At 35.9% G+C, this 7,389-nt stretch overlaps 1 long non-coding RNA gene across 1 annotated transcript; it reads left to right on the top strand.

Moving 5' to 3' along the window:
* The first annotated feature begins 3,583 nt into the window (after window positions 1-3,583).
* On the top strand, window positions 3,584-3,971 carry LOC107637629 (uncharacterized). The gene is made up of 3 exons (XR_015880855.1): window positions 3,584-3,627; window positions 3,757-3,822; window positions 3,932-3,971. It is a non-coding gene; the product is annotated as an uncharacterized LOC107637629 (long non-coding RNA).
* Window positions 3,972-7,389: the final 3,418 nt, after the last annotated feature.

Raw genomic sequence — 7,389 nt, 5'->3', positions numbered from 1 at the left:
AAGAAAATGCATGAGTATGTGGGAAAGTGAGGAATGGGTAGTTAGGATAGTACTTAATTGTATAGGTCATTATATAGGTTAGGTGGGAAAGTTTAAGTTAATCAAAGATTCAAATCCTAAGTCCACTAGCCATATATGACCCTACCTTGACCCTAACCCCATTACAACCTAAGGAAAAGACCTCATGATAATTGTATGCATGCATTGAATAATTGTTGATTGTTAGATAAAAAACAATTCTTGGAAAGCATGATTAGGGGAGGATTGAGAGAATAAACCCCATACACCGAGTGATTAGAGTGCAAACACTTCCGCCGAGGGTTCGATGCTCAATCCTTTGATTCCCGGCTCTCGCGAGCATTCCTCATGCAAGGTTACACATATTGCATTTGATGCTTAGAAAGTGGCAAGTCCTATGCTTTGACCATCATTGTACCCCATGTGCTCGCATATGTCCTAAGAAGGCTAATTTGCTCCCAACCAAGTGGATAGTGGCACTAGTCATAGTTGCATGCATATAAGTAGGTTGCACTTCATGAGTCTTATACTTTTGCAATCCCTCGGTCTTCTGTGTTTCTTTGCATCTCTCTAAGCATGAGGACATGCTAGGATCTAAGTGTGGGGAGGTTGACAAACCCCAATTTGAGGGTTTATCTTGTGATGATTTCAGGGGTTTTATCAATGATTCCACACACTTTCTATATGAAAATACAAGATTGTGCATTCCTTTCCTAGTTTCACCTCATGAATGGAAACATGCTTATTTCGCACTAAAATAGATACATTTCTAATCTTCTCTTGATGCCATTCGATGCCGTGACTTGTGTGTTAAGTGGTTTCAAGATATAGAGTAGGAATGGACCGAAAGAGAGAAGGAAGACGGGTATAAAGGAAGGAAGCATGAGGATTAAGCTTTGAAGGTTTCCGCATGGGCGCGTGCGCGCACCTTGCGCGCCCGCGCGGATAGGGCAACGTGGAGCCAAAGCCAAGAGCCGGCTTGAGAAGCGGCTAAGCCAGGATCTTCATGGGCGCGCACGCGTGCATCACGCCTCCGCGCACAATTCAAGACGTCTCAACGGCGCGTGCGCGTACCTTGCGCGTGCGCGCCGATTTGCGAATATGATTTTTAAGAAGTCACGTGACTTAGGCGTGGAGGCAGTTAAGGATCCCACTCTTGGAGAAACACCTTGGCGGGAAAAAGCTTAAGAAGACCAAAGGAACAAGGGTTAAGGACACTTAGTTAGTTCATTTTTCTAGATCTAGATATTTTGGAGGAGAGGAGAGTTAGTTACACTTTTTGGGAGAAGAAGAGGGAGATTCCAAGCTTCACTAGGGTTCATCCTCATCTAATTTCTGAATTTTCAATGACTTTTTGGTGAGATCCATTACAATTCTCACTCCACTTTGTTCATGTCATAGATTTTCTTCTCCAATTTCAAGTGGTAGATACAATTGATCAATTCTCATAAATCTAGAATTCAACTTTGTAATTTTGGATTTCATCTCTATTTTGGATTTTCATTGCTACTCTTTGAGACTTGTTGTTAGATCTTTGTGTTGCAATACTTTCAATTTGACTTTTCTTCTCATTTTACTATGACTTTCCTTCTTGCTCATCACATGTTTGATAAAATGACAACACTAGCTATGGAGTAGAATTCTCACACTTGGCATAGGGTTTGGTCCTTGGAAGAAATTGAATAGTTGTATCAATAGTTGATTTGGAATTAGGGATTGCTAGTTGGCTTGGAGTGCACTAAAGCTAGATTCCCATAAGGTGATGCTAGGACTTGTGACTCAAGTTGATTGCTTTCATTTGACCTCCCTCTACACCTAGGGGATAACTAAATGAAGCAAGGCCTAATTGTTATCAACATTGAATGGACTATAAGGATAGAATTTCTAATGCCAACCCTAAGCCAAGTCTTTTGATAATTGATTGTTTGTTTCTCATTATTTTGCTAAAACCTTCAAAGAATCCCAACAAGGCTTACTAAATCAATAAGATGCACACTTTGGCAATTCCAAGGGAGAACGACTCGGGAGACTAGTACTCTCGGATATAGATTGTAGAATTGTTTGATAAAGGATTTTGCGTCGGTTTAGACTATACTACGATTGATCATTTGATAATTTCTATACCGGCAAAAATTCATTTGTCAGTGCAAAATTAAAAGAAAAAGCCATAGATGTCCTTAGAATTCCTTTGTTCATCTATGTTGTGTTTCATGATTCTGTGGGAATCCCCTTTTAAGTTAGGTTAGCACTTTACAGATTGTAATCAGGAAGATTATAGTGAAATTCCATCATGTTTGTGATGGAGACTGGATGTAGGCTGCACTGCACTTAGCAGCTGAACCAGGATATATTTGGGTGTAATTTTCTCTCTTCTCTACTCCATTTCTGTTTCGACTGCACAGGAGCTAAAACCGAAAATATCTCGTGTCAAGTGACAAGACAAAAAGAAAAGTCTCGTGGCTGGGGACGAGACAAAAGAAAAATTCTCGTGGCTAGTCACGAGATAAAAAGACATAAAGTTTCCAAAGTTGGTTTCAAAGGTCAGCAAGTATTATCAAGCAAAAAGGGGGCTAAGATTCAACCCCCCTTCTCTTAGCCACTGATAACCATCAGCGTTAATTCTAAATCTATTTTGAGTTTCCATTTCTCAGAGTACTGGATATCTTAACAAAGATCAATGCATTAGGCTCTTTGAGGAGTTGAACAAATATAGGTAGAACCTTATTCTCTTATGTTCATTATAGTTTCAAATTATCTTATAGTTATTTATTGCGTCATAATGATTTTAGAAAAGATGAAATGCTTTGGCATTTGTGAAATTTCATATAATTTTACACAAGAACAATGAATTATTTTATGCAAATGTTTTCCAGTTTTTCATGGTTTGCCTTTTTATAGTATCTGATCATTTCCTCATAAACTTTGAAGGGTGAGTTTTCTATAATAACATGCTTTTACTTGAAATATGTTTTTTTAGAAATTAAAACACATAAGTTGCTTATCCAAGCTTTCCATGATGGGGAGACAAAGCTTCAACGCTTCAATAAAGTGGAGTTAGGAACGTTGAATGGTTATGCTGGCTTCTATTCAGGTTAATGGAATAACAACTAGTGCTAGTGGGCTATCTTTCCATTACATGCAAAAGGCTCCTAAACTATCATGGGTTAATTCTTTTATGAAAGTCTTCCCCCATTTGACGCTAGATGAGTTCTTTAGTTTAGGGAAAGAGGCTCCTATGCCTAAACGATGACATACTGTAACTAGCTGGAGCTTCAAATTATGGTGTCCCTGTAAACCAGATGTTTGTCTTGCACTTTTGCTATCAGTGCTGCTGATAGTTCGCCATTACAACTTCTGTTTTAGTGAAATGGGATATCTTTCTTTATTTGTGACTGGTAAATTGCTATTGCATATCTTATGAAACTAGCACTATGAGTTGATCTTTCACTTTAGTCTCCTGACATCCTATCTTTGTATAATATTTTTTCCTCGCACATTATGTGAATGATGGAGCTCCAATTTTGTGTATTATTCAGGACTTTACCAAAGATCACCAAGGAAGAATTTGAGTTAATATTTGATGAGCTCGATGATAGTCGTGACGTAAAGGTAATATTTGTTAATATGTATTGTGATTATCTTACATGTGCATGCTGATGTTGCTCGTAATGTGTGTATATACAGATTGTTTGTGCCCTTAATTAATCCTTCATGTAACCTTTTTTTTTTCTTGTTCAGCTCAATAAGGATGAATTTGCTGATATTTGCCATGCCATTGCTTTAAAATTCCAGAAGGAGGATTCTGTAAGTTCAATTACTCCAAATTTGAAACGTTGGGAAGTTTGTTTGAATTGAACTGAAATAAATCGGGTAAAGATTTGCAGCATCTCTAATTCTATTTAATCTGTTGCAGATCTCTTACTTTGAGTATTTACCATTCTATAATTCACCCACCTCAAATCAATTGAAAGAATTTGTGAAGAGACCCATCTTTGGATACCTAGTCTCTTTTCTTCTCGTACTCAATCTAGTTGTTGTTATTATTGAGACAACGGTATGGCTTTTTGAAGATATAGTTTCAAATATCCTTTTTCATACTAACATATATTTTAATTATTTTTAACTTCATCACTATTTGATGGGACCATAAGTGGGATATACTTGCTTTTTTCAATATTTTGTGGTCTAAAGTGCCATTTATTGTAAAAATAATTAGGATATTGCTTAATAAATTCATTATGTATTGCTTCGTTAAATCTAGACCCAGTTCAAAAAGGTTAATTATTTTACACTTCCATGTACTTCCTGATTTCAGTCCTACTTTTTCCAGCTTTGCTGTTTGACATATTTACTGGCAGCTATTGTAGACTTGGGCAAAAGGCAAATAAAGAATCTCACTATTTTTGCTCCATATTATGTACTTATCAAAACAGTGACACTCTTAATTGATACTAAAATGGATAGTTACTAGATTCTTTTTATCAAGGCCTCATATGATTAGATTTGGCATTTATGGTGTTGCTGTTTTTTTGTATGGGTTAAAAGTTGTAACCGTGTGTTGATATTTTCTTGTAATTAATTCACAATTGCAGCTTGATATACAAAATAATTTCGGTCAAAAGGTGTGGCAAGTGGTTGAGTTCATTTTTGGTATGGACATCGAAACTGTATATAGTCTGTGAAGTTCTTTGTTTTAGTACTATAAAATTTGTTGTTTTATTTGGAGTCTGTAAGCTACTCTTTAGGTAGCAGAAATAAGCAACTAAACTCTCTGGGTGGTTCCTCTGCTTTATTATTCTTATAGCTCTGTGTGTGCACTTCTTATTTATTTACATTAAGAGTTCTATTTTAGGATTGAGATATACAGCTAATTCAAAGTTTTCAGTGTGCTTTGATTGAAATGGGAGTGATTTAAGAGAGCATATCAATGAAATCAAGAACTTAAGACAGATGGGAGGAAAAATCATGATGAGGACTATGATGATGATGAGGATGAAGATGACACTAAAGACTATAGCTGATAGTTTTAGTATGGTTGAACAATATACTGGGAATTATAGTTGATGATCAATACACTTTGTTTATGTTTTGAATTATACTGACTTGCTTGTTTATAGTAGGGGTATTCAAAACCAATCCAGACCGAACAAAACCGATCAACCAAACCAAAAAAACCGAAAAACGAACAAACTAAAAACCGAAAAAACCGAACAAATCACATTTTGCTATTTTTTGCGGTTCGGTTCGGTTTTCGATTTTGACACTAAAAATCCTAACTGAGCCGAACCGAACCGGTCACTTAAAAAACCCCTAAAAGGCCAACGCCCAAAGGCCCAAACACTAAATAACTTAAACCTAGAAAGTAGCAGCGCCACTCTTAGTCTCTAATAGTCTCTCTCTAACGAAGGAACATCAATCCCCAATCCCCAAACCCCATCCACCGATCCCCTTCCTCCTAGTAGCGTCTTCCTTCACCGTCCATATCACCGTCACCAGCTCGCCGAATAGAGCCTCGCGGACAGTACCTCGGCGCGGTCCTCTCTCCCTCCCTCCCTCCTTTCGCAGTTCACAGTCGCCGTTTCCCTCCCTCGCGTCGTAACTTCTCCCTTTCCCTCCCTCACTCTCGCAGCCTCTCCCTTCCTTCCAGCCCAGGTGAAGCCGTCGTCGTCTGTCGCTCATCGCTCGTCGCCCCTCAGTCACACTTCAAAAACATCGTCCATCATTGTTTGTGCTGCCGTCAGTACAGTAGCATTCCTCTGCATCTAGAATAGGGATGCCTCTCAAGTAAATTCTTTGTTCTAATTTTTTTAGATATGGTTATTTGTTCTTAGTTCTGTTCTAATATTTAGTTCTATTTTTATTTTGCTATTATGATTTTTAGTTTAGAATTCTTGGTTCTGTTCTTTCTAATTTGTTCTTGCAGTTTTGATAATTTGTAGTTCTCTAATATAAAAATTTGTGGCTGTTAGATAATTTCTTTTTGAAAAATTAGTCTGAGTGTTCTTGTTTTAATGATCTAATTTGAATTTGTGGTTTGCTGTTCTATTTTATGTGGTTTTAATTTTAGTGTTGTTCTAATTTTGACCTGTTTTAAATTATATATATATATATATATATATATATATATTTATAGTTCTCTATTCTTTATTGAATTTAGTCATTAGAGATAATAATGATTGAGATCTAAAACATAATTAGCTTATAGTCAACCATGTTGCTGAAGTATTCATATTTTTATAATATTTTTTTGGAAGACAGAATTTTAAATCACCTTATACATGTGTACAACGTATAGAAGTAGTGATTGATTGAAAATAGTTGTTGCTTTCCACCACCACCCTTATTCTTATTGCTATGATTTGGTCAATTTCTTTACCAGCTTAAGTTTTGCATACTATGATTCATATGGCTCTGGTATTATGGCTTAATTTTGTTAGGCAAGGATGGCTACAATTTTACTTTTTTCTACTGATTGAAAAAAACGAACAAACCGAACCAAACCAAACCAATTTTAATTGGTTTAGTTTGGTTTGGTTCGGATGGTTTCGGTAAAAAAACCGAACCGCAGTTTAGTTAAACGATTGGATCGGATGACTTTTCTCTAAAAAACCGAACCAAACTGCACCGCGAACACCCCTAGTTTATAGTATTTTTCTTTTAGTTTAATAATACGATGAATTTGTTTACATTTTGAAATATTATAAATATTCGAATACAAATTAGATAAAAATTTGTATTAAATTTATATTTATTTTGTATGAAAACAAGTTTATTTTGCAATGAAAAAATCTAAAAAAAATTCTATTTTACCTTACTGACGGATTTACAGACAGATTTTCTGTCTGTATTCAAAGTGTGGGATGATTTTTCAAGGTTCAAATTACAGACGAAAAATCTGTCGGAAAATCTTTTGCCAATTACCGACAGAAAATCTGTCGAAAAGTTTGACATTTCATGGAAATGGAGGGGAGAATTTATCGAGGGAAAATCTGTCGGTAACTGTTCAAAATCCATCGGTAACTTTTCGTTGGTAAATAATTTCCGACGAGACTTTTACAGAGGGACAAAATTTGTCGGTAATTTTGTCAGTAACTAAAAATTGTCTGTAATAAAGACTAAATCTGTCTGTAAATCTGTCTGTATTAAGCAATTTTCTAGTTGTGTTAGTTTATAGGCTGTATTGAATTTATTATTAAGAATAATATAAAAATTTTGACAAAATCCAAAATAAAACATCTAATCCAGTAATACTACCTTATCCTATAAGATTTGTTCATGGTATTCAGTACCTTCAAGAATCATATTTCCGAATCATAATCATACCAATTTACCAAATACCACCACTAGCCTAGATAAGATAACTCACTGGCA

Source organism: Arachis ipaensis, chromosome B4 (assembly GCF_059453495.1).
Source record: "Arachis ipaensis isolate K30076 ecotype BB chromosome B4, ASM5945349v1, whole genome shotgun sequence".
NCBI classification, from domain to species: Eukaryota; Viridiplantae; Streptophyta; class Magnoliopsida; order Fabales; family Fabaceae; genus Arachis; species Arachis ipaensis.
This window is presented reverse-complemented; position numbering and strand designations above follow the sequence as displayed.